Source organism: Macaca fascicularis, chromosome 8 (assembly GCF_037993035.2).
Source record: "Macaca fascicularis isolate 582-1 chromosome 8, T2T-MFA8v1.1".
NCBI lineage: Eukaryota > Metazoa > Chordata > Mammalia > Primates > Cercopithecidae > Macaca > Macaca fascicularis.
Window position 1 is genome coordinate 57,419,320 of NC_088382.1, and position 26,267 is coordinate 57,445,586.

Genomic DNA, 26,267 nt, shown 5'->3' on the forward strand with positions numbered 1-26,267 from the left:
AGACCATTTCACCCACTGCTCTGTTTGGCTGCCAGTCTCTTGTCTCTCTCTTCAGCAATGGTGAGGCATATACCTTTCCTCGGAGAAGAGAAATTCATGGTTTGTTGCCTTTGCCAGTAGAAAAAATGTTGGAAAGCCGGGTGGCAAAGCTGTTGCCATTGGCATCTTTTATGTGAACCACATCAAAAGATCAAGGGTGCCTTTCTCTGTGGGTGATGACACCAATTCTTTCCAAGTTAGCACCTCCATTCACCATCCACAGGTTACCAGTGCCAAACTTGATGAAATCAGTGATCTTGCCAGTTTCCATTTCAGTCCGAATGGGATCATTCACCTTGATGAAGGGGATCAGGGTAGCAGATGATGCAAGCATCATGAGTCACCAGATGAGGGATTCTTTTTGTGCCCACGAAGATTTTTCTCACTTTGCACAATTTGTACTTGGGCTCTTCAGGTGTAATACGATGTACAGCAAAGCAACCCTTGGTATCATAGATGAGACGAAAATTCTCTCCTATCTAGTCAATGCCCATGACGTCTGTGAATCCAGTGGGATGGGTTGTATCAGTTTGAACATTGCCATTGATCTTAATGAACCACTGCATGCAAATCTTCTCTCTTTCTTTATATTTATTTATTTATTTGTTTATTTATTTATTTATTGAGATGGAGTCTCGCTCTGTTGCCAGGCTGGAGTGCAATGGCGTGATCTTGGCTCACTGCAACCTCCGCTTCCTGGTTTTAATCAATTCTCCTGGCTCAGCCTCTGCCTCCTGAGTAGCTGGGATTACAGGCGCCCACCACCACACCCAGCTAATTTTTGTATTTTTGGTAGAGACACAGTTTCAACGTGTTGGCTAGGATGGTCTCGATCTCTTGACCTCGTGATCCGCCCATATCGGCCTCCCAAAGTACTGGGATTACAAGCATGAGCTGCCATGCCTGGCCACAAATCTTCTTTACTTCATCTCCTGTCAAGGCATACTTAAGTCTGTTCTTTAGGAAAATGATGATGGGGAGACACTGTCAACTTCTGGGGACTGGTGGATGGACGATGAACAAACACACTGGGCAATTTAGCCAGCATCCAATGTTTTGGAGTTGCTACCCGCTTTAGGTGCTGCTTGGGACCACCAGCCATGGCTGCATTAGGCACGGAAAGAGCTCATATATGCATTTAGCCCTATAAAATTCTTTTTTTTTTCTTTTTTTTTTTATTATTATACTTTAAGTTCTAGGGTACATGTGCATAACGTGCAGGTTTGTTACATATGTATACTTGTGCCATGTTGCTGTGCTGCACCCATCAACTCGTCAGCACCCAACAACTCGTCATTTACATCAGGTATAACTCCCAATGCAATCCCTCCCCCCTCCCACCTCCCCATGATAGGCCCCGGTGTGTGATGTCCCCCTTCCCGAGTCCAAGTGATCTCATTGTTCAGTTCCCACCTATGAGTGAGAACATGCGGTGTTTGGTTTTCTGTTCTTGTGATAGTTTGCTGCGAATGATGGTTTCCAGCTGCATCCATGTCCCTACAAAGGACACAAACTCATCCTTTTTTATGGCTGCACAGTATTCCATGGTGTATATGTGCCACATTTTCTTAATCCAGTCTGTCACTGATGGACATTTGGGTTGATTCCAAGTCTTTGCTATTGTGAATAGTGCCGCAATGAACATACGTGTGCATGTGTCTTTATAGCAGCATGATTTATAATCCTTTGGGTATATCCCCAGTAATGGGATGGCTAGGTCATATGGTACATCTAGTTCTAGATCCTTGAGGAATCGCCATACTGTTTTCCATAATGGTTGAACTAGTTTACAATCCCACCAACAGTGTAAAAGTGTTCCTATTTCTCCACATCCTCTCCAGCACCTGTTGTTTCCTGACTTTTTAATGATCGCCATTCTAACTGGTGTGAGATGGTATCTCATTGTGGTTTTGATTTGCATTTCTCTGATGGCCAGTGATGATGAGCATTTTTTCATGTGTCTGTTGGCTGTATGAATGTCTTCTTTTGAGAAATGTCTGTTCATATCCTTTGCCCACTTTTTGATGGGGTTGTTTGTTTTTTTCTTGTAAATTTGTTTGAGTTCTTTATAGGTTCTGGATATTAGCCCTTTGTCAGATGAGTAGATTGCAAAAATTTTCTCCCATTCTGTAGGTTGCCTCTTCACTCTGATGGTAGTTTCTTTTGCTGTGCAGAAGCTCTTTAGTTTAATTAGATCCCATTTGTCAATTTTGGCTTTTGCTGCCGTTGCTTTTGGTGTTTTAGACATGAAGTCTTTGCACATGCCTATGTCCTGAATGGTACTACCTAGATTTTCTTCTAGGGTTTTTATGTTATTAGGTCTAACATTTAAGTCTCTAATCCATCTTGAATTAATTTTCGTATAAGGAGTAAGGAAAGGATCCAGTTTCAGCTTTCTACTTATGGCTAGCCAATTTTCCCAGCACCATTTATTAAATAGGGAATTCTTTCCCCATTTCTTGTTTCTCTCAGGTTTGTCAAAGATCAGATGGCTGTAGATGTGTGGTATTATTTCTGAGGCCTCTGTTCTGTTCCATTGGTCTATATCTCTGTTTTGGTACCAGTACCATGCTGTTTTGGTTACTGTACCCTTGTAGTATAGTTTGAAGTCAGGTAGCATGATGCCTCCAGCTTTGTTCTTTTGACTTAGGATTGTCTTGGCCATGCGGGCTCTTTTTTGGTTCCATATGAACTTTAAAGCAGTTTTTTCCAATTCTGTGAAGAGACTCATTGGTAGCTTGATGGGGATGGCATTGAATCTATAAATTACCTTGGGCAGTATGGCCATTTTCACGATATTGATTCTTCCTATCCATGAGTATGGTATGTTCTTCCATTTGTTTGTGTCCTCTTTTATTTCACTGAGCAGTGGTTTGTAGTTCTCCTTGAAGAGGTTCTTTACATCCCTTGTAAGTTGGATTCCTAGGTATTTGATTCTCTTTGAAGCAATTGTGAATGGAAGTTCATTCATGATTTGGCTCTCTGTTTGTCTGTTACTGGTGTATAAGAATGCTTGTGATTTTTGCACATTAATTTTGTATCCTGAGACTTTGCTGAAGTTGCTTATCAGCTTAAGGAGATTTTGGGCTGAGACAATGGGGTTTTCTAAATATACAATCATGTCATCTGCAAACAGGTATCATTTGACTTCTTTTCCTAACTGAATACCCTTGATTTCTTTCTCTTGCCTGATTGCCCTAGCCAGAACTTCCAACACTATGTTGAATAGGAGTGGTGAGAGAGGGCATCCCTGTCTTGTGCCAGTTTTCAAAGGGAATTTTTCCAGAGTTTGCCCATTTAGTATGATATTGGCTGTGGGTTTGTCATAAATAGCTCTTATTATTTTGAGGTACGTTCCATCAATACTGAATTTATTGAGCGTTTTTAGCATGAAGGGCTGTTGAATTTTGTCAAAAGCCTTTTCTGCATCTATTGAGATAATCATGTGGTTCTTGTCTTTGGTTCTGTTTATATGCTGGATTATGTTTATTGATTTGCGAATGTTGAACCAGCCTTGCATCCCAGGGAGGAAGCCCACTTGATCATGGTGGATAAGCTTTTTAATGTGCTGCTGGATCTGGTTTGCCAGTATTTTATTGAGGATTTTTGCATTGATGTTCATCAGGGATATTGGTTTAAAATTCTCTTTTTTTGTTGTGTCTCTGCCAGGCTTTGGTATCAGGATGAGGCCAACATCAGCCCTATAAAATTCTTTCTCAGCATTGCTCTCGCTACTTCCCACCAATTCTGATATGTAATCTTTTCATTTTCATTCAGTTTAATGTTTTTTTTTTTTTTTTTAATTTCCTGAGACTTCCTGTTTGACCCATAGATATTTTGGAGTGTGTTGTTTAGTTTCCAAGTGTTTGGAAATGTTTCTGTCATTTTTCTATTATTAATTAGAAGATAAGAAAAAGTAGCTTTTGCCTTAAATTAAAACTCAATAATTAATATGATAAAGTATGGACTTGGGGTACATGAATTATACAGATGAAGTGAATTGATAATTACATATGCAGTGATTAAGTCTGCTATGCACATTAACACAAGGGAAGAAAATAGAATAAAGTAAATAGATGATATTTTAAGCTTTTTAAAGTAAAAATAGACTGAGTGTGGTGACTCACACCTGTAATCCCAGCACTTTGGGAGGCTGAGGCTGGTGGATCACCTGAGGTCAGGAGTTCGAGACCAGCCTGGCCAACATGGTAAAACCCTGTCTCTACTAAAAATACAAAAATTAGCTGGGCGTGGTGGCAGGTGCCTGTAATCCCAGCTACTCGGGAGGCTGAGGCAAGAGAATCACTTGAACCTGGGAGGCAGAAGTTGCAGTAAGCTGCAATTGCACCACTGCACTCCGACCTGGGCAACAGAGCTAAACTTCATCTCAAAAAACAGAACAAAAGGGAAAAGTAAGAATGATGAAAGGACTAATTAAAAATCATTTTAGGAGACAACTGGAAATATTCTTTCTTGTGTGTTTGAATATCCTCATTCCTCTTTTTGTTCATCTATTTATTTTTTTATTATACTTTAAGTTCTAGGGTACATGTGCACAACGTGCAGGTTTGTTACATATGTATACATGTGCCATGTTGGTGTGCTGCACCCATTAACTCATAATTTACATACTAATACTGTCCCTCCCCTCTCCCCCTACTCCACGACAGGCTCCAGCGTGTGATGTTCCCCACCCTGTGTCCAAGTGTTCTCATTGTTCAATTCCCACCTATGAGTGAGAACATGCAATATTTGGTTTTCTGTCCTTGGGATAGTTTGTTCAAATGATGGTTTCCAGCTTCATCCATGTCCCTACAAAGGACATGAACTAATCCTTTTTTATGGCTGCATAGTATTCCATGGTGTATATGTGCCACATTTTCATCATCCAGTCTATCATTGATGGACATTTGGGTTGGTTCCAAGTCTTTACTATTGTGAATGGTGCCGCAATAAGCATACGTGTGCATGTGTCTTTATAGCAGCATGATTTATAATCCTTTGGATATATACCCAGTGACAGGATGGCTGGGTCAAATGGTATTTCTAGTTCTAGATCCTTCAGGAGTCGCCACACTGTCTTCCACAATGGTTGAACTAGTTTACAGTCCGACCAGCAGTGTAAAAGTGTTCCTATTTCTCCACATCCTCTCCAGCACCTGTTGTTTCCTGACTTTTTAATGATCACGATTCTAACTGGTGTGAGATGGTATCTCATTGTGGTTTTGATTTGCATTTCTCTGATGGCTAGTGATGATGAACATTTTTTAATGTGTCGGTTGCTACATAAATGTCTTCTTTTTAGAAGTGTCTGTTCATGGCCTTTGCCCACTTTTTGATGGGGTTGTTTGTTTTTTTTTCGTAAATTTGTTTAACTTCTTTGTAGATTCTGCATATTAGCCCTTTGTCTGAAGGGTAGATTGTAAAAATTTTCTCCCATTCTGTAGATTGCCTGTTCACTCTGATGGTAGTTTCTTTTGCTGTGCAGAAGCTCTTTACTTTAATTAGATCCCATTTGTCAATTCTGGCTTTTGTTGCCATTGCTTTTGGTGTTTTAGACATGAAGTCCTTGCCCATGCCAGTGTCCTGAATGATATTGTCTAGGTTTTCTTCTAGGGTTTTTATGGGTTTAGGTCTAACATTTAAGTCTCTAATCCCACTTGAATTAATTTTTGTATGAGGTGTAAGGAAGGGATCCAGTTTCAGCTTTCTACATATATGGTTAGCCAGTTTTCCCAACACCATTTATTAAATAGGGAATTCTTTCCCCATTTCTTGTTTCTCTCAGGTTTGTCAAAGATCAGGTGGTTGTAGATGTGTGGTATTATTTCTGAGGAATCTGTTCTGTTCCATTGGTCTATATCTCTGTTTTGGTACCAGTACCATGCTGTTTTATTACTGCAGCCTTGTAATATAGTTTGAAGTCAGATAGCGTTATGCCTCCAGCTTTGTTCTCTTGGCTTAGGATTGTCTTGGCGTGCAGGATCTTTTTTGGTTCCATATGAACTTTAAAGTAGTTTTTTCCAATTCTGTGAAGAAAGTCATTGGTAGCTTCATGGGGATGGCATTGAATCTATAAATTACCTTGGACAGTATGACCATTTTCACGATATTGATTCTTCCTATCCATGAGCATGGTATGTTTTTCCATTTCTTTGTGTCCTCTTTTATTTCACTGAGCAGTGGTTTGTAGTTCTCCTTGAAGAGGTCCTTTACATCCCTTGTAAGTTGGATTCCTAGGTATTTTATTCTCTTTGAAGCTGTTGTGAATGGGAGTTCATTCATGATTTGGCTCTCTGTTACTGGTGTATAAGAATGCTAGTGATTTTTCCACATTGATTGTGTATCCTGAGACTTTGCTGAAGTTGCTTATCAGCTTAAGGAGATTTTGGGCTGAGACAATGGGGTTTTCTAAATATACAATCATGTCATCTGCAAACAAGGACAATTTGACTTCTTCTTTTCCTAACTGAATACCCTTGATTTCTTTCTCTTGCCTGATTGCCCTAGCCAGAACTTCCAACACTATGTTGAATAGGAGTAGTGAGAGAGGGCATCCATGTGTTGTGCCAGTTTTCAAAGGGAAGGCTTCCAGCTTTTGCCCATTCAGTGTGATATTGGCTGTGGTTTCGTCATAAATAGCTCTCATTGTTTGCATCACTACCTACCTTATTGAGAGTTTTTAGCATGAAGGGCTGTTGAATTTTGTTGAAGGCCTTTTCTGCATTTATTGAGCTAATCATGTGGTTTTTTTCTTTGGTTCTGTTTATGTGATGGTTTACATTTATTGATTTGCGTATGTTGAACCAGCCTTGCATCCCAGGCATGAAGCCCACTTGATCATGGTGGATAAGCTTTTTGATGTGCTGCTGGTTTCGGTTTGCCAGTATTTTATTGAGGATTTTCACATAGATGTTCATGAGAGATATTGATCTAAAATTCTCCTTTTCTGTTGTGTCTTTGCCAGGCTTTGGTATCAGGATGATGCTGGCCTCATAAAATGAGTTAGGGAGGATTCCCTCTTTTTCTATTGATTGGAATAGTTTCAGAAGGAATGGTACCAGCTCCTCTTTGTACTGCTGGTAGAATTTGGCTGTGAATCTGACTGGTCCTGGACTTTTTTTGGTTGGTAGACTATTAATTCTTGCTTCAATTTCAGAGCCTGTTATTGGTCTATTCAGGGATTCAACTTCTTCCTGGTTTAGTCTTGGGAGGGTGTATGTGTGCAGGAATTTATCTGTTTCTTCTAGATTTTCTAGTTTATTTGTGTAGAGGTGTTTATAGTATTCTCTGATGGTAGTTTGTATTTCTGTGGGATCGGTGTTGATATCCCCTTTATCATTTTTTATTATGTCTATTTGATTCTTCTCTCTTTTCTTCTTCATTAGTCTTGCTAGCAGTCTATCAATTTTGTTGATCTTTTCAAAAAAGTAGCTCCTGGATTCATTGATTTTTTTGAAGGGTATTTTTTGTCGCTATCTCCTTCAGTTCTGCTCTAATCTTAGTTATTTCTTGCCTTCTGCTAGCTTTTGAATGTGTTTGCTCTTGCTTCTCTAGTTCTTCTAGTTGTAATGTTAGGGTGTCGATTTTAGATCTTTCCTGCTTTCTGTTGTGGGCATTTAGTGCTATACATTTCCCTCTATACACTGTTTTAAATGTGTCCCAGAGATTCTGGTATGTTGTGTCTTTGTTCTCATTGGTTTCAGAAAACATCTTAATTTCTGCCTTCATTTCGTGATGTACCCAGTAGTCATTCAGGAGCAGGTTGTTCAGTTTCCATGTAGTTGAGCGGTTTTGATTGAGTTTCTTAATCCTAAGTTCTAGTTTGATTGCCCTGTGGTCTGAGAGACAGTTTGTTATACTTTCTCTTCTTTTACGTTTGCTGAGGAGTGCTTTACTTCCAACTATGTGGTCAATTTTGGAATAAGTGCGAGTGGTGCTGAAAAGAATATATCTTCTGTTGATTTGTGGTGGAGAGTTCTGTAGATGTTTAATAGATCTGCTTGGTGCAGAGCTGAGTTCAATTCCTGGATATCCCTCTTGACTTTCTGTCTCGTTGATCTGTCTAATGTTGATAGTGGGGTGTTAAAGTCTCCCATTATTATTGTATGGGAGTCTAAGTCTCTTTGTAAGTCTCTAAGGACTTGCTTTATGAATCTGGGTGCTCCTATATTGGGTGCATATATATTTAGGATAGTTAGCTCTTCCTGATGAATTGATCCCTTTACCATTATGTAATGGCCTTCTTTGTGTCTTTTGATCTTTGATGGTTTAAAGTCTGTTTTATCAGAGACTAGGATTGCAACCCTGCTTTTCTTTGTTCTCCATTTGCTTGGTAGATCTTCCTCTATCCCTTTATTTTGAGCCTATGTGTGTCTGTGCATGTGAGATGGGTCTCCTGAATACAGCAAACTGATGGGTCTTGACTCTTTATCCAGTTTGCCAGTCTGTGTCTTTTAATTGTAGCATTTAGCCAATTTACCTTTAAGGTTAACATTGTGATGTGTGAGCTTAATCCTGTCCTTATGATGTTAGCTGGTTATTTTGCTCATTAGTTGATGCAGTCTCTTCCTAGCATTGATGGTCTTTACATTTCGGCATGTTTTTGCAGTGGCTGGTACCGGTCGTTCCTTTCCATGTTTAGTGCTTCCCTCAGGAGCTCTTGTAGGGCAGGCCTGGTGGTGACAAAATCTCTCAGCATTTGCTTTTCTGTAAAGTATTTTATTTCTCCTTCACTTATGAAACTTAGTTTGGCTGGATATGAAATTCTGGGTTGAAAATTCTTTTCTTTAAGCCTGTTGAATATTGGCCCCCACTCTCTTCTGACTTGTAGAGTTTCTGCCAAGAGATCCGCTGTTAGTCTGATGGGCTTCCCTTTGTGAGTAACCCGAGCTTTCTCTCTGGCTGCCCTTAACATTTTTTCCTTCATTTCAACGTTGGTGAATCTGATAATTATGTGTGTTCGAGTTGCTCTTCTCGAGGAGTATCTTTGTGGTGGTCTCTGTATTTCCCGATTTTGAATGTTGGCCTGCCTTGCTAGGTTGGGGAAGTTCTCCTGGATAATATCCTGCAGAGTGTTTTCCAACTTGGTTCCATTCTCCCCATCACTCTTCTGGTACACCAGTCAGGCGTAGATTTGGTGTTTTCACATAGTCCCATATTTCTTGGAGGCTTTGTTTGTTTCTTTTTCCTCTTTTTTCTCTAAACTTCTCTTCTCGCTTCATTTCATTCATTTGGTCTTCAATCACTGATACCCTTTCTTTCACTTGATCCAGTCGGCTACTGAAGCTTTTGCATGTGTCACATAGTTCTTGTGCCGTGGTTTTCAGCTCCATCAGGTCATTTGAGGTCTTCTCTACACAGTTTATTATAGTTAGCCATTCGTCTAATCTTTTTTCAAGGTTTTTAGCTTCCTTGCAATGGGTTCGAACATCCTCCTTTAGCTCGGAGAAGTTTATTACCGATTGTCTGAAGCCTTCTTCTCTCAACTCGTCAAAGTCATTTTCCGTCCAGGTTTGTTCCGTTGCTGGCGAGGGGCTGTCTTCCTTTGGAGGAGGAGAGGCGCTCTGATTTTTAGAATTTTCTGCTTTTGTGCTCTGGTTTCTCCCCATCTTTGTGGTTTTATCTACCTTTGGTATTTGATGATGGTGACATACTGATGGGATTTTGGTGTGGATGTCCTTTTTGTTTGTTAAGTTTTCCTTCTAACACTCAGGACCCTCAGCTGCAGGTCTGTTGGAGTTTGCTGGAGGTCCACTCCAGACCCTGTTTGCCTGGGTATCACCAGCAGAGGCTGCAGAGCAGCAAATACATTGCAGAACAGCAAATGTTGCTGCCTGATTCTTCCTCTGGAAGCTTCGTCTCAGAGAGGCACCCAGCTGTATGTGGTGTCAGTCATCCCCTACTGGGAGGTGTCTCCCAGTTAGGCTACTCGAGAGTGAGGGACCTACCTGAGGAGGCAGTCTGTCCGTTCTCAGATCTGAAACTCTGTGCTGAGAGAACCACTACTCTCTTCAAAGCCGTCAGACAGGGACGTTTAAGTCTGCAGAAGTTTCTGCTGCCCTTTGTTCAGCTGTGCCCTGCCCCCAGAGGTGGAGTCTACAGAGGCAGGCAGGCCTCATTGAGCTGAGGTGGGCTCCAGCCAGTTCAAGCTTCCCGGCACTCTGTTTACCTACTCAAGCCACAAGAGTGGCGGACGCCCCTCACCCAGCCTTGCTGCGGCCTTGCAGTTCGATCTCAGACTGGTGTGCTGGCAGTGAACTAGGCTCCGTGGGCGTGGAACCCTCCGAGCCAGGCACGGATATAATCTCCTGGTATGCTGTTTGCTAAGACTTTTCAAAAAGCGCAATATTAGGGTGGTAGTGTCCCGATTTTCCAGGTACCATCTATCACTGCTACCCTTCCTAGGAAAGGGAATTCCCCAACCCCTTCTGCTTCATGGGTGAGGCAGTGCCCCGCCCTGCTTCAGGTCACACTTCGTGGGCTGCACCCACTGTCTGACAAGCCCCAGTGAGATGAACCCAGTAACTCAGTTGGAAATGCAGAAATCACCTGTCTTCTGCATTTTTCACGCTTGGAGCTGTAGATTGGAGCTGTTCCTATTCAGCCATCTTGGTTCCTCCTCTCCTCTTTGTGTTTAAATACATGTTGCCCAGTTAAATTTTCAAAAGCAGGTGGCCTGTAATTTTGATCATTTGGAAATACCAGACTTTTATGCTTCCGGATCTTGGTCTAGAAATTAATAGCAAATTTTTTTTCTTAAATCTTAGTCTTGATCTAACCTAGAGTACTTATGAGTAAACAAGTGGTATAGTCTGTTCCTTTTCGTTCTGTCTTCTATCTCTGTTTTGCTAGCCTTTCTCCCACTCTGTACTTAATGATCATTCTTTGTCCTAAAGGGTAGATTTTAGAAGCTGTATATGGACTCCTAGAAATAAAGCAATTAGAATATGTTAGAAATGAATCCAGCCATGCCACTTTATTGCCGTAAAATAACAATTCCAAGATAAGAATCGCTTTCTGAAAGAACTGAGAAACATTCATTCCAGTATGTATCTCTTCCTGCCTAGGATGTGCCTAGCACTTGTTGCGTACTGTAGAGATGAAATAAATAGAAGATGCAACTCCAGTCCCTTGCATCACTAAAATCTCATTGGGGAAATAGACACAATCTACAAAAGGAATTGAGAGATAGATACTTGTGTATAATAATATAATCTAGTAACTTTTAATTTGGTTCCTCAAAAATTGAGCAATAGAATAAGTAATTTTTTAAAAATCTATACTGTTAACAACTAAAGTATAATGGAACTCATGTTCCTTCCTGTGTATATTCCATTTTAATGGAGGTGCTAATAGTTGGGGCTGGGAGTGGGGCATGTTGCACTATATGATGTGCCTTTTTGGGAAGGAAGACGTGTGATTTTCTGTATACATGACCTCTCAGTGGCCAGTGAGACATTCTCAAGGGGATGGCTATCAAGCCACTCTATGAATGTGGGTTCTTACTTCATCTGGTAGAAATCACAGTAACATGGAAAGAATACCACACTGTCAGTTCCAGCAAAGAAATTTTGGACAGTTCTCAGAGCCTTACTTTTTCATTCATCAAGTCAGAATGTTGACAATAGTCTGTCTGTCTGACAGGGTTGTTCTGGGAACTAAACAAAATAACAGAAACAAAAACTCTTAGTTGTCTTAAGATTTTAAAGACGGTATAGGCATGTTAATGAGTTTTTATATGACCCTACACAGGTGCCCAATTTCTAATGCTCCCTGAATGCCATACCAACTCCTGTTACATTCATTATCTATTGTCAGCCAGGGACAATTTTCCATCTTGCTAGGCCAAAGAGAAGCCAGACAATGAGAATTAGCCCATAGGCCTAGCAGCTTCAAGCATAGAACCACAACTGAGATCTGAAGATAGCTGGCTGATCTTAGATGGCCTCAGTGGGGCTGGCTGGCTGGATGTGCAATTTTTTTTCACTGGCTTAGCTTCCCTAATGATTGTTCCATACTGAATCTCAGTCTACCTCACCTCTTCCTTCCATTCATTGGCTTCATTCTACTCTAGAGACACTGGGTTTAATCTGGGGCTTTACCTGCAAATTAAGTATTGCTTCCAAGCCAGAACTATTGTCTGAGACCTAGGTACTTGGGCTAAAAAAACTGCTTTATGTTTTCTGGAATACATGTATCATAGTAACATCTCTGGCCTTCACATTACTTGAGAAATGAAATCCTTTGGTTAGCCAGCAACCTATAATGCCTAAACTACATGTTGTAATTTAAGTCTGTAGGTGGATATTTAGGATTAGTTGTCATCACAGGTCATGGAATGAGGAGTAAAACTTAGTAAGTTTATTTTCTTATTTCATTTTTGTTTTTTATAGCGATGGGGTCTTGCTTTGTTTTGCACAGAGTGGAGTGTAGTGGCACAATCACAGTTTACTGCAGCCTTGGACTCCTGGGCTGATGTGATCAGCCCCCCTCAGCCTCCTGAGTAGCTGAGACTACAGGTGCATGACACCATGCCCAGATAATTTTTTTAAATTTTTTATAGAGAAGGGGTATGTTGTCTAGGCTTGTCTTGAACTCCTGGCCTCAAGCAGCCCTCCCACTTCTCCCTCTCAAAATGCTGAGATTCCAGGTGTGAACCACCACACCCAGCCAGCATAGTAAATATAAATTAAGGTGTTTTTATGCCCCCCCCTTTGCTACTTTTTGCTTTCTGATTTCAAAGGACACACCTTTAAGTATGAACAGGTTGTTTCCCAAAAGTTCTTTGCTTAGAACTTAGACTGCATTTTCCCAGAGAACAGCAGTAGAAATCATAGCTGCATTCCCAGGCCAGTCCCCAAAAGTCTGTTTTATACTAATGCATTATAACATTTTACTGATAATGGGACTTCAGCTCCTCATAGCCACATTTATAATATTATTTCTCTGAGAAAAATAATTTTGAATCAAGTTCAGATGCTGTAGAATGTCCTCATGAAGTGGAGAGAAGGTGAAGATGGAAAAAAAGGGACCAACTTTAGGTACTAATGGGGCAGGCATATCTGAATAAATTAGAAAAACATTCCTGAACCCTAGGAACCTAAGTCTGGATGCCGTCTTAGAGAAGGCGCCTATCCAGGCCAGTTGCTGTGCCTCTGTTCTGAACTGATAACAAGAAGGGCAGTTGTGAGGGGATAATGAGCGTCATATGGCAAAGTCTTTCATGCTAATCTGTGTACCTGTTTGGGTATGTCCTAAACTGGATGCAAGTCAGAAACTGATTATATAATCTTTGGTGTATATATTTCTTATTTTTAAAAAACATGCTAGGCTATTCATTGTTACTATATTAAAATGTGAATAACCTGGAGGGCAAAAACAAGTGTTGGCTTAACCCTTCCTACACAGCCTGAAGACCACACTATGCCTGGCTATCTCTTAAATACTTAAATAATGTTGTTGGCCAACATTGTGTATAAGTAGACTCATCTCATTTCTAGTTCATGAACCTTTGGCGTATTGCTAAAGACAATTAAGACCTTTTGAGATATGCACAAGACTTTTGTGTTCTTTAATTTATTTAAAGAAGCCAGTTTTGTACTTTAATGCTTCTGTGTAGAAATGGGCTATACTGTTATTCACAATAGCAAAGACCTGGAGTCAGCCTGAGTGCCCTGTAGCAGTGGACTAGATAAAGAAAATGTGGTACATACACACCGTGGAATACTTCGCAGCCATAAAAATTGGTATCAGTGGCCTTTGCAGGAACATGGATGCAGCTGGAGGCCAGTATCCTAAGTGAATTAATGCAGAAACACAACCAAACACCACATATAATCACTTGTTAGTGGAAACTAAATACTGGGTACACATGTACATAAAGATAGGAATAATGAACAATGGAAACTGCAAGAGGGGAGGGAGGGAGGAGGGCAAGGTTGAAAAGCTACTTATTGGGTACTGCGTTCACTGTTGAGGTGACAGCATCAGTAGAAGCCCAAACATCAGCATCATGCAATGTGCTCATTTAACAAACCTGCACGTGTATCCCCTGAATCTACAAGAAAATAAAACTTGTTTAAAAAAAGAAAAGAGCCAGCCTGGGTGCACTGTTATATAGTAGATCTAATGTATTTTTTTAAACGGAGCTCTTTTCTTGAGCTCTGATGGAATATTTATATCATATAAATATAAAGCATATATCTTGAGTCTTTTTGTAGCTACAATTGAACACAAATTATTTCCCCCCAAAGAGGATAGGTTCTGCAGTGTTCCAGCAAGATACCAGTAGATAATGAGTAAGTTAAGGTTACACTCAGCATTTGTGAATGGTGATTGTCTTCACAAACCCTGGATAAGTAACTAGCTTCACCTTTTTTGTTTGTTTGTTTCTTTGTTTTTTTGAGGAGTCTTGCTCTGTTGCCCAGGCTGGAGTGCAGTGGCATGATCTCAGCTCACTGCAAGCTCTGCCTCCTGGGTTCACACCATTCTCCCGCCTCAACCTCCCGAGTAGCTGGGACAACAGGCGCCCACCACCACACCCAGCTAATTTTTTTGTATTTTTAGTAGAGACAGGATTTCACTGTGTTAGCCAGGATGAGTCTCGATCTGACCTTGTGATCCCCCCGCCCTTGGCCTCCCAAAGTGCTGGGATTACAGACGTGAGCCACCGTGCTGGCCCAGCTTCACCGTTTTTTAAACATAAGTTTGAATTCCAAATTAACCTTGTAACGAGCCAGTGAAATAGGCAGTGATGAGTCTTGTGCTGTATCTGGCCCTTATCTGTAGATTTTAACATCCTTTGTGGTTGCTGGTTTTAGTCTTCAAAGAATGTTTGCTCTTGTTTCATTTCTCTAGTTTGTCACTAGTTCATTTTGGAGTGTTCCTTTAAACAACCAATGTGTAATATAAAAGGAAAATAAAAACAGTTTAGTCATACAGAGGTTAAAAAACTCACTTGCATAAATAGTGGACATTTTAAAGTAATATACTAACAATTGGAATAATAACAATTCAGTACTGAACAAATGTGTTGCGTTTAACTATCTATAAGTATATACCAATGTGCCCTCTGACTAAAGTTGCTATGCCCTGCCTGGCTGTTACTGTCTTCCTTACATATGTGTGTTCCATTGGAAACAGAAGATTTGCACAGTCCAGTTGACCAGATTGGAACACACAAGTGTCCTCCTTCCTCAGCTCCTGACCCCCTCCCCTGTGAGATGGTCATCCAGTTACCCAGGTCTTTCCTTGCCTGTCTGCAAGTGTCCATGCAGCATAAAGAAGCAATTGTACATTCTTCTTAGGAGGGGTGATCCTGATAATTCGTGGGGCCTTTTTTAAATGCAAATGTTGTTGAGAAGACAGGAGTCTCAGGTATGGTTTGACCCAGAAGTGTCCCCTGTGCCTATTGGAGTGGGTTTAAAGATGAGAACAAGGGGCAGTCGCATGTGGTACCATGTTCCTTGCTTCCTTTTTGAAGAACATGAAGTGAAATACATTATGAAATAATTGGTAGGAAAGACTCTATATGGTTGCATCATATATCTTCCCTGACCCAAATCCAGGTTTTCTCTTTCTGAGCAGGTTGACTTTAGCAAATACAAACAGAAACTGATTGCTGGTCTCACTTTTAAGTAATTTGTGAAAGACGACCTGCTGATAAGAATAACATTAACATAATGTTATATGCTTAAAGTGAAAGATGTATTCCCTTTGGGAAAACAGACATAGATACCCTAAAATTTCCTTGCTTATGTTGATAGGCCACACCTGACAGGTGTGCTTATATTGACAAGCCATACATCTTATCAAAAGTGGTCATTTTGTTGGCTGAATTAAAGAGCATTTCATCATTTTCCCTGGTATTAGCTCTTTGACTATGAGATGCAACTGTCAGTGTGAAACTTGGCATTTGCCCAGCTCTTCTGATAGGAATGGCTGTTCTTTCACCTTGTGGGATATTTTTACAATCTTGACTCTTTTCCAATATCACTTTCACATATAGTGCTGGTAGGCCAAGGGAAGACTTCTCCTCTCCACTGTCTGTACAGATTCTTAGGCCCAGCATCTTTTCTGGAAGCCCCAAATTAATCCCTCACCAGCTCTATCCTTGTGTCTTTGGGCACTGGGTAGCCTGGTGTGCCCTTTTCCCTTTGTCCCGCCTGCAGCTGTCCTCTTGTAGCTGGCTGTTGTTTCGAGTCCTCAGTTCCCTGAAAAGCCTTCCAGTTTCTGCTCATAAATTCAGACTGTAGAAGCGGTCCACCAGAATCTCCTGGGTTTGCTCAGGTACAAAAGTCCCAGAAACCCAGTGTAACTGCTTTTACATGTTCCTACAGAATTACATATTCATTGTGCCTGTCTGGCTGATGATGATTTTTTCTTCTTTTACTTTTTTTGTTTTTCTAAGTTATCTATAATGGCCATTTATGACCTTCATAATCAGAAAATACTTCTTTTGCCTTGCTGTTCTCCTATCCTTCCTTTATATGGATCATAGGGTGATCTAGCTATTTTAAGTCCATAGAGACTCCCACATTTTGCCACTTTAAGGGTTAGCATCTGTGCGTATTTTCCTCCAAAGACATACACATTTCATTTTGAATGGTCCCTTCTGTGCTCTGCTGCACAATGAAACTGTTTCATTCTTCGGTGACCCCAGGGCCCCCTTTCTGGGTATAGCGTTAGATTACCTAAGGCAGAGGTAGTTCACGCCTAGCTTCTTCATTCCAGTTTGCCAGGTTGTCAGCTTCCTCAACTTTAAACTTGTGCTAATAATAGCATCTCCTTCATGGAGCCGCTGGGATGCTCCACTGGATAAAGCAGCAGAATGCCTGGCACAATGCCTGCCATGGAACATTAGTGGCCTAAAATTTTTACTGTTGTTTTAATGACTTCCCCCATGGCACATATGTTCAAGTGAGACCCAGGCTGTACTGCCAGAGTCTATGAAGTGTCATGTCTGTCTGTGTGGCAGCATAGCAGGTAGAAGTATTTCTCAATTAGAGTATTGGATTTCTTTCAGAGTTTCCACCTGGAGCCTCCAAGCAGAACTGATTTAACATTTAATCCCAAACCTGTTCAGCACCTTGCTCATTTGCTTCTCCCTCTGAGCTGTGTCCCCTTAAGCCAGGCCTCAGGACACCTCCCTCAACCACTTGAAGAAGCTGCCAGCATGGCCGGGCGCGGTGGCTCAAGCCTGTAATCCCAGCACTTTGGGAGGCCGAGACGGGCGGATCACGAGGTCAGGAGATCGAGACCATCCTGGCGAACACCGTGAAACCCCGTCTCTACTAAAAAATACAAAAAAAAACTAGCCGGGCGAGGTGGCGGTGCCTGTAGTCCCAGCTACTCTGGAGGCTGAGGCAGGAGAATGGCGTAAACCCGGGAGGCGGAGCTTGCAGTGAGCTGAGATCCGGCTACTGCACTCCAGCCTGGGCTACAGAGCGAGACTCCGTCTCAAAAAAAAAAAAAAAAAAAAAAAAAAAAAAGAAGCTGCCAGCAGCCTCTCTCCACTGTGTGCAGATTTCATATACCGTTCTCAGCCCACTGCGGTAGATCTTTAGCTGCAACTTCTCTGCTGAGAGTGGCTGCTCAGCAGTCAGTCTCTGACCAACTAACTTTTAAATCCATTGGCTTTTTCCAGCTTGCATCCTTTTTGCCTTCTCTGTACCTTTGCCATTTCTGACTTGCTAGTCTAACTGCAGTGCCCACCCCTGCCCCTGCTGGGATCCTCCCCCATCTCCCTCTGGCAACTTTCTCGCCCTCTTCCCTGAGTCCCTTGCACCATCTCTCCCAGTGGCTGCCCTTCTTATGCCCATCCTATATGTAAGGGTTACTATGGGTCAACATATAGCCTTGTATAACATGTACAATAACTGACACATTATAATAATATAAATAAATATAATATAATAATTAAAAAATTATAATAATATAAATAATATTGAGACATGGAATACTGAATTTTGTTGGTAAAGCATGACTACAAACCACAAAATATGTTCAAAGAATGAGGTGAGGGAATTACACGAGTGTTCGGTTGTCTGCCTTGTGATTTTTTTCCTCCTTTCTTTTCCGATGTTCCAAGTTTTTTATATTGTTCACTTATTACTTTTATAACCAGAAAAAGATTTCTCTTATCTCTTATGCTTCCTGTACATGTATATATGTATCTTAGAGTGATCACATCTGCATATAATAAGTATAATTTCACCTAGTTAACAACTGTAGCCCTAGACGTAATTTTCTTTTCCTCTTGCCATTTGGCATTATATAATGTAGATTTCCCCATTCCTCGGATGGTATTTGTGACCATCTTATTGATGTCATAACATTTCATTGGTTTAAAAAGATATCTAATTTTAAATAGTTTTTGTTGATTTTAATATTACCTGTGTAACGGTCAGTGATGGAGGTTGTGAATTTTCAGTTTTGAGCCTGAGGACATCAAAGTCCTTGGTTTCCTTCAGGGGTAAAATGAGAACAATGGACATGCTGTGGGGCACTGGACAGGGCATTGCCTGAAGGGCTTGCCTGGTCTTTGTGAAAGGATTTCTCTCTCCTCTGCACCCTCAGCCCCCATGGAGGCAGGGTTCACTGGTAGGACCAAACACACAGGGCGCTCCACCTCAAAGTCAGCGGAGAAAAGCTGACAGATGTCATTGTCACCTGAGGTAACTGCCTTTGCCGACACTGTTGCTTCTGGGTGTCGGAAGGCTGAAGACTCCAGAATCAACTGCCCTTGTGGTTGCCACTGTTTCATTTTGGCAGCAAAGGACTCAGCTTTCCCCATTTGTGAATGTGTATAGATTTGTTTAAAGTTATAGGATGTGGGGAGAAAGGAAGAGAACAGGGAAGAGACTTATTCCTACTCCTGTGCCTCTGTCCCACCCTTCATCCCCGCCAAACCTTACCTCTCCAGCATTCTCTTACCCATCCAGCCTGGATGCACTTTCAGTCTAGCCTTTATCTCTCTTGAGAAAGTTTCTGAATGAAGGCTAGAAAGAATTCTTAACTCTGTTTTGATGTATGACAATTTTTTTTTTTTTGGGGCAAATATGCTTCCCAGTATTTAGAATCATTAGGCTAATTAGAAACAGTACTTTACTATTTTCTCTGTCTCTCTCTTTTTTTTTGGTCAGTGAAGGAAAGAAAGAAGCTAATCTTTTTCAATCAAGGACTACTACATGTTTTGTTCATTAAATTCTCACTACAGCCCACTGAGGGAGGCAGGTCAGGTCACACAGGCCCTCTTTTTTTTTTTTTTTTTTTGAAACACGGTCATACTCTGTCACCTAGACTGAAGTGCAGTGGCCCCGTCATGGCTTACTGCAGCCTCAAACTCCAGGGCTCAAGCGATCCTCCTGCCTCGGCTTACCAAGTAGCTGAGATTACTGGCGTGAGCCATGACACCTGACTCATTTTTCTTTTTTTTTCTTTTTTGTTTTTTGTGGAGATGTTGCACAGGCTGATCTCAAATTCTAGGATTCAAGCTATTCTCCTGCCTCAGCCTCCCAAAATGTTGGGATTATACAGGTGTGAGCCATGGCACCTCATCCCTCTTGAAACCCAAGTCTGTGGGATTCCACATCCCATGTTCTCCTCTTGGCCACATCACTTGTCACTGTGCCTTGGGTTGTCATGCACCATTGTGTCCCTGTCGACTGTCACATGCGAGGATGGGTGCTAGTGGTTAAGAAAATAAGATTTAGAATCTGCAAGGGTCCAGATCGTTGGCATGCTATCAGCTTGGTAAGAATACTCCTAAAGACGGAACTACTCATTGTCTCTAAGGTGATCTAAATTTTATTCTAATTCTGGGAGAAACTGGGCAAGTTTTCAAAAGTTTTTAAGTCAGGTATTTGAGTAACAGGACATCTGTGTGGGATTAATACCTATGAATAATTTTTTAGTTGCTCTTGTTGGAAATAAGAGAGAGGAAACATCTGTTTAACACAATATCTGACCAGTCTTTCAGCTTCTTGATTACTTTCATGTTCAGTCTGAGGTTAAATGTCTTTTGATGTAGTAAAACTTATAAAGTGTGAAGAAGAACTTAAATCCAATTCCTTATACTTAACCATGATTTAGTCCCTTTGGGGAATTGTATTTAAATATTTGCTTCCTATTTACTTATTTTTGAAGCGGAGTCTCACTCTGTCACCAGGCTGGAGTGCAGTGGCACGGTCTCAGCTCACTGCAACCTCCACCTCCGAGGTTCAAGCAATTCTCCTACCTCAGCCTCCCGAGTAGCTGGGACTACAGGTGTGTGCCACCACGCCCAGCTAATTTTTTAATTGGTAGGAAAGACAGGGTTTCACTATGTTAGCCAGGCTGCCTTGGGCTCCCAAAGTGTTGGGATTACAGGTGTGAGCCACTGCACCCAGCCTAACTACTAAATTCTATAAAAAGCTGGGCGTGGTGGCTCATGCCTGTAATCCCAGCACTTTGGGAGGCTGAGCTAAGAGATTAAGACCATCCTGGCCAATATGGTGAAATCCCGTCTCTACTAGCAATACAAAAATTAGCTGAGCATGGTGGCTATTCAGGAGGCTGAGGCAGGAGAATCTCTTGAACTCGGGAGGCAGAGGTTGCAGTGAGCAGAGATGACACCACTGCACTCCATTCTGGGCATCAGAGCAAGATTCCGTCTCCAAAAGAGAAAAAAAAAATTTGTAGTTAAAGAAATTTTCATCATTCATTGTTACATTGCGCTTTTCTTTAAAAGTAGACTAGTTTTAAAAATAAAATAGTTTGATATATATAATACATCATTTCATCATTTTTCAGATAAACCTATTAAAAATATTTCCTTGTTCAACTTGACCTTATTATTTTACAGTTCCCTATTGCAAGAAATATAAAGCAAAATTGCGCACAGGTTTCTTTTATTTTAGGCTTGTTGCCTTTGTGTAAAAGAAATTCATTGACGTCTGGGCGCAGTGGCTCACTCCTGTAATCCCAGCACTTTGAGAGCCCAGGCGGGTGGACCACCTGAGGTCAGGAGTTCGAAACCAGCCTGACCAACATGGAGCGACCCCATCTTTACTAAAAATACAGAATTAGCTGGGTGTGGTAGCACATGCCTGTAATCCCAGCTACTTGGGAGGCGGAGGCAGAAGAACCGCTTGAACCTGGGAGGCAGAGGTTGCAGTGAGCCGAGATTGCTCCATTGCACTCCATCCTGGGCAAGAAGAGTGAAATTCCATCTCAAAAAAAAAAAAGAAAGAAATTAACTGAAGAAGGCTGATTTCCTGTTTGGGGGACATGTATGCATTGGGCAGTAAAGAGAAGCAACATTGAGTTAGAGCACAGAGTGATGTTTACACTGAGTTCTAACGTGTATCTAAGGAAATTCTTTTTAACATTTTAAAAGTGAAAATAAAGAACCTTGTATCATTCTAGGCTTTTAGAAGCATTTTAAATAAGTGTAAATATTACCGTTAAAATTTTATTTCTCTGGAATTCTTATAGCATAGATATCATACAGAAAAAAATAGTTTATACCTTTTAAAAATGTAAAATATCCCTAATTATCCCACTGTTATAATATTTAATACAACTACAAATATTTAAAAATATTTTATACTCTTTACTCATTTGTATTTTTTTATTGTTGCAATTAAATTAGCCATGCCATTTTACATTATGCTTTTTTACTTGATATTTTATTAAGCATTTATGCATGATTATATAGTCCTTATATACTATTTGAATATTTACATAATATTTCTTCATTTGCTTTGTCATAAATTATTTAAACAATCCCATATTGTTTAACCTATATTAACAAGATTTTGGTATTAAAGGTTTAAAAAAAGAAAAAATAAGACAGCAAAGGGGAAATTCTGTGCAGCTGAAAACTATATAACCACCATATACCAGATATATTAATAGTTATGGATAAGAATGTGATATTTATTCTCAGATATATATATATTTGTTTGTTTGTTTGTTTGTTGTTTTTTGAGATGGAGTTTCAGCTCTTGTTGCCCAGGCTGGAGTGCAATGGCACAATCTCGGCTCACCATAACCTCCATCTCCCAGATTCAAGTGATTCTCCTGCCTCAGCCTCCCAAGTAGCTGGGACTACAGGCATGCGCCACCATGCCCAGCTAATTTTGTATTTTTAGTAGAGATGTGGTTTCTCCATGTTGGTCAGGCTGGTCTTGAACTCCTGACCTCAGGTGATCTGCCCGCCTCAGCCTCCCAAAGTGCTAGGATTACAGGCGTGAGCCACCATGCCTGGCATTTTTTTCTTTCTTAAACTTGAAATTTGTTCCGTCCTAACCTTAAATAATTTCTCTGAAATTCCATATTCAGTCACAGGTACAAATCTACTTCACTTTTCTTCCAGTAAGCTAATAATGCAGTTTTAAGTGAGTAGTCATAGAATTGTAGGACTAGAAAGGACTTATAAAGTCCAGCTTCTTGCCTCCAGACAGTAGGGATACTCAGTCACTGAGGTACATGAGTATCTTTTTTTTATTTTTGAAGTTCTCCTGGGAAAGAGATTTCGTAACTCTACTGGAAGTACTGTTACTTTTTATTTTTTTTATTTTTTTGAGACGGAGCCTTGCTCTGTCGCCCAGGCTAGAGTGCAGTGATGTGTAGATCAATCTTAAATCACATTTACTATAGTGTGAGCTCCTTTCACTCAGTCAATAGTTACTGATCACCTGCTATGTGCAGGACACAACATTAGGCGCCGAGAAGTACACAAATCAGGGTTTCAGCCCCAAAGACCAGATGAGCTTTTTGTGGGGATTGGATGGCCTTGAATATCACCTTAAAAACTTTGGACTTTATTACGAGCCATCACGGATATCTTAGTGTAAATGTGGCACTGTGGAAGTGATATTTTAAGTAGAATTAATGTGTGGTTCTGGGAAGCATGGTTTTATTTATCATTCATTCAGCAAATATTTGGTCAAACTCTAATATATATAAGTCATCAGGTTAAGGAATATGAAACAGATAAATAACTAGAAAACACAATTTGTTCTCTGGTTGGAAGATTTTAAATATACAAGTACATAAGTAATTGCAGTATAAGATAGGGAGTTCTGTGCAGATAATAGAGACAGGTGGAGGGGTCTTTTTTTCTGGTTGCATTTAACTCATGAGGGCAGGAAAATGGGGATTACACTGGTTTTGGAGGATAAACTCTCTCTCTCTCTCTCTATATATATATATATGTGTGTGTGTGTGTGTGTGTTTTTTTTTTTTTTTTTTTTAGTTTCGCTCTTGTTGCCCAGGCTGGAGTGCAATGGTGCGATCTCAGTTCACCGCAGCCTCTGCCTCCCGGGTTCAAGCAATTCTCCTGCCTCAGCCTCCCGAGTAGCTGGGATTATAGCCATGTGCCACTACGCCTGGCTAATTTTGTATTTTTAGTAGAGACGGGGTTTCTCCATGTTGGTTAGGCAGATCTCAAACTCCCGACCTCAGGTGACCAACCTGCTTCTGCCTTCCAAAGTGCTGGGATTACAGGTGGGAGCCACCCTCCCCAGCCTGAGGATAAAAAATACTTCTAAAGAATGTGAATTCTGGACTCTGCCATTGCATTCAAAGATCCTGCTACTAGAAAAACATTTTCATTCAGACTTCAAAAGCTCAGTTACTTAGAGAAGTGAGGTTAGTGTGATAGGAAGGGGCTGGCAATTAGGAGACGAACTTATCATCAGTGCTTTGCCATTAACAGACTCTATCTGTGACCTTTGGACGGTGCGCTAACTTGAACTTTTGTTTTCTTCTTTTCTTTTCTTTGTCACCCAGGCTGAAGTGCAGAGGTGTAATCACAGCTCACTGCAGCCTTGACTTCCTGGGCTCAAGCATCCTCCTGCCTCAGCCTCCCAAGTAGCTGGGACCATAGACATGTGCCACTACACCTAGAAATTTAAAAAATTTTTTTATATAGAGATGGGGTCTCAGACTGGTTTTGAGTGCCCAGACTGGTTTTGAGCTCCTGGGCTCAAGCAGACCTCCCCGCCAGCCTCCCAAAGTTCTGGGATTACAGGCGTGAGACATCACTCCTGGCCTATTTTCTTATTTTCAAAATGTGTAACATGCCTTGATGATTTTTCAAGGCATTTTCTCACTTTATAGAAATATATATTAATATATGGAGAGTTTGGTAGTTACGAGCATGAATCTACCATGTTTGTGTCCTGGATCAACCATTGCTCCTCTCTTTGATTAGGCTCATTAATCTGCCTCCGTTTATCCGTAAAATGGAGATCTTCATAATACACTTCCTCAGAGGAAGATGAAAAGCACTTAGAACAATACTTGGCACAGACTAAGTACTCAGTAAATATTAGTTATTATTGGAATGGCATCAGGGTAGATGGCAGAGTAGAAAGCCCCGGGAAATTGTGCCTTCACCAAAACAGTTGAATTAACTGTGTAAGGAACTGTGTGAGATAACTATTTTGGAACGCTGAGTATAGAAGAACACTTGTAGCATCCAGGGGCAAAGTCTCTGGTAAATTTCAGAAAATCATGGTCAAGTTCAGCTTTCACATTGTAGCAGCTACCATCTTCCACCCCCAACCTCATGGCAACCAGCTGTCAGTCCACAAGCCTTCCTGGTGCAGCATGCTGGAGCCAGGGTGAGCAAAGTGGATTTTCACATATCAGAAGAGAAAGAGAAAGGGGCAGAAAAAATATTTAAAGAAATAATGGGCCAAAACATCCCCCCCAAAAGGAAAGACCTGAATATATGCCACCACGAGCTCAATGTACTCCAAGCAAGATAAACACTATGAGATTAATGCCAAGATATATTAGAGTCAAACTGTTAAAGCCCAAACATGGAGAGCAGGCATAAATCCTTCTTTGTCAGTAATCACATTAAATGTAAATGGATAACAATTAAAAATGGAAAAAATATAAATGGATGAAATTCAACTATGAAAAGATAGAGATTAGAAGATTACATTTAAAAAAACAGGATTCATCTATATGTTATATACAAGAGACACAATTTACATATGAGGACAGAAGGGGTTGAAAGTTAAAGGATGGAAAAAGATATTCTATGCAAATATTAACTAAAAGAGAACCAAGATAGGTATATCATTGTAGATAAAATAAACTTTCAAAAGCAGTTATAAGAGATAAAGGACACTCTATATATTAATTAAAAGGTTCAATACAGCAAGAAGAGATAACAGATATAAACATACATACACCTAACAAAGGTGCCCCAAAATATAAGAAGTAAAAATTGACAGAATCAAAGGGAAAAACGACAGTTCTAAAATAATAATTGGAGACTTAACTACTCCCACTTTTAATAAGGATTAGAACAACTAGAAAGAAGATCAGTAGGAAATATTGGACTTGAACAACACTGTAAAGCAATTAGACCTAACAGACATGTACAGAATATTCCACCTAACAACAACCTAATACCCATTCTTATCAAGTGCACATGGAACATTTTCCAGGATAGATTATTTGTTAAACCATCAAACAAGTCTTAATAAGTTAAAATTGTCTCACGCGTCCGTGTGAAGAGACCCTCAAACAGGCTTTGTGTGAGCAACATGGCTGTTTAGTTCACCTGGGTACAGGCAGGCTGAGTCCGAAAAGAGAGTCAGCAAAGGGTGGTGAGATTATCATTAGTTCTTACAGATTTTGGGATAGGCGGTGGAGTTAAGAACAATGTTTTGGGGACAGGGGATGGATCTCACAAAGTACATTCTCAAGGGTGGGGAGAATTACAAAGAACCTTCTTAAGGGTAGGGGAGATTATAAAGAACCTTCTTAAGGGTAGGGGAGATTACAAAGTACATTGATCAGTTAGGGTGGGGCAGAAACAAATCACAATGGTGGAATGTCATCAGTTAAGGCTATTTTCACTTTTGTGGTTCTTCAATTGCTTCAGGCCATCTGGATGTATAAGTGCAGATCACTGGGGATATGATGGCTTAGCTTGGGCTCAGAGGCCTGACAAAAATATTCAGGCCTTACAGGGTATATTTTCTGGTTACAATAGAATAAGAAAAGGATATCCATTTTTACCACTTCTGTTAAATATTGTACCGGAGTTTCTACCCAGGACAAGTAGGCAAGTAAAGGAATTTAAAAGCTTCCATATTGGAAAGGAAGAAGTGAAATTATCTCTATTCACAGATGACATGATTTCAAATGTAGAAAATCCTAAGGAATTCACTAAAAAAAAACTGTTAGAAGTAATGAGCTTAGCAAGGTTGCAGGGT

The 26,267-nt window shown here is 40.6% G+C and overlaps 1 protein-coding gene and 1 pseudogene across 47 annotated transcripts in view; one reads left to right on the top strand and one right to left on the bottom strand.

Annotated features, from left to right (window-relative positions):
- Nucleotides 1-26,267, top strand: part of SPIDR (scaffold protein involved in DNA repair) — a 484,346-nt gene that overhangs the window by 288,795 nt on the left and 169,284 nt on the right. The gene's annotated exons all lie outside the window — the stretch shown is intronic.
- On the bottom strand, nt 9-1,141 carry LOC102118646 (small ribosomal subunit protein eS4, X isoform-like; annotated as a pseudogene).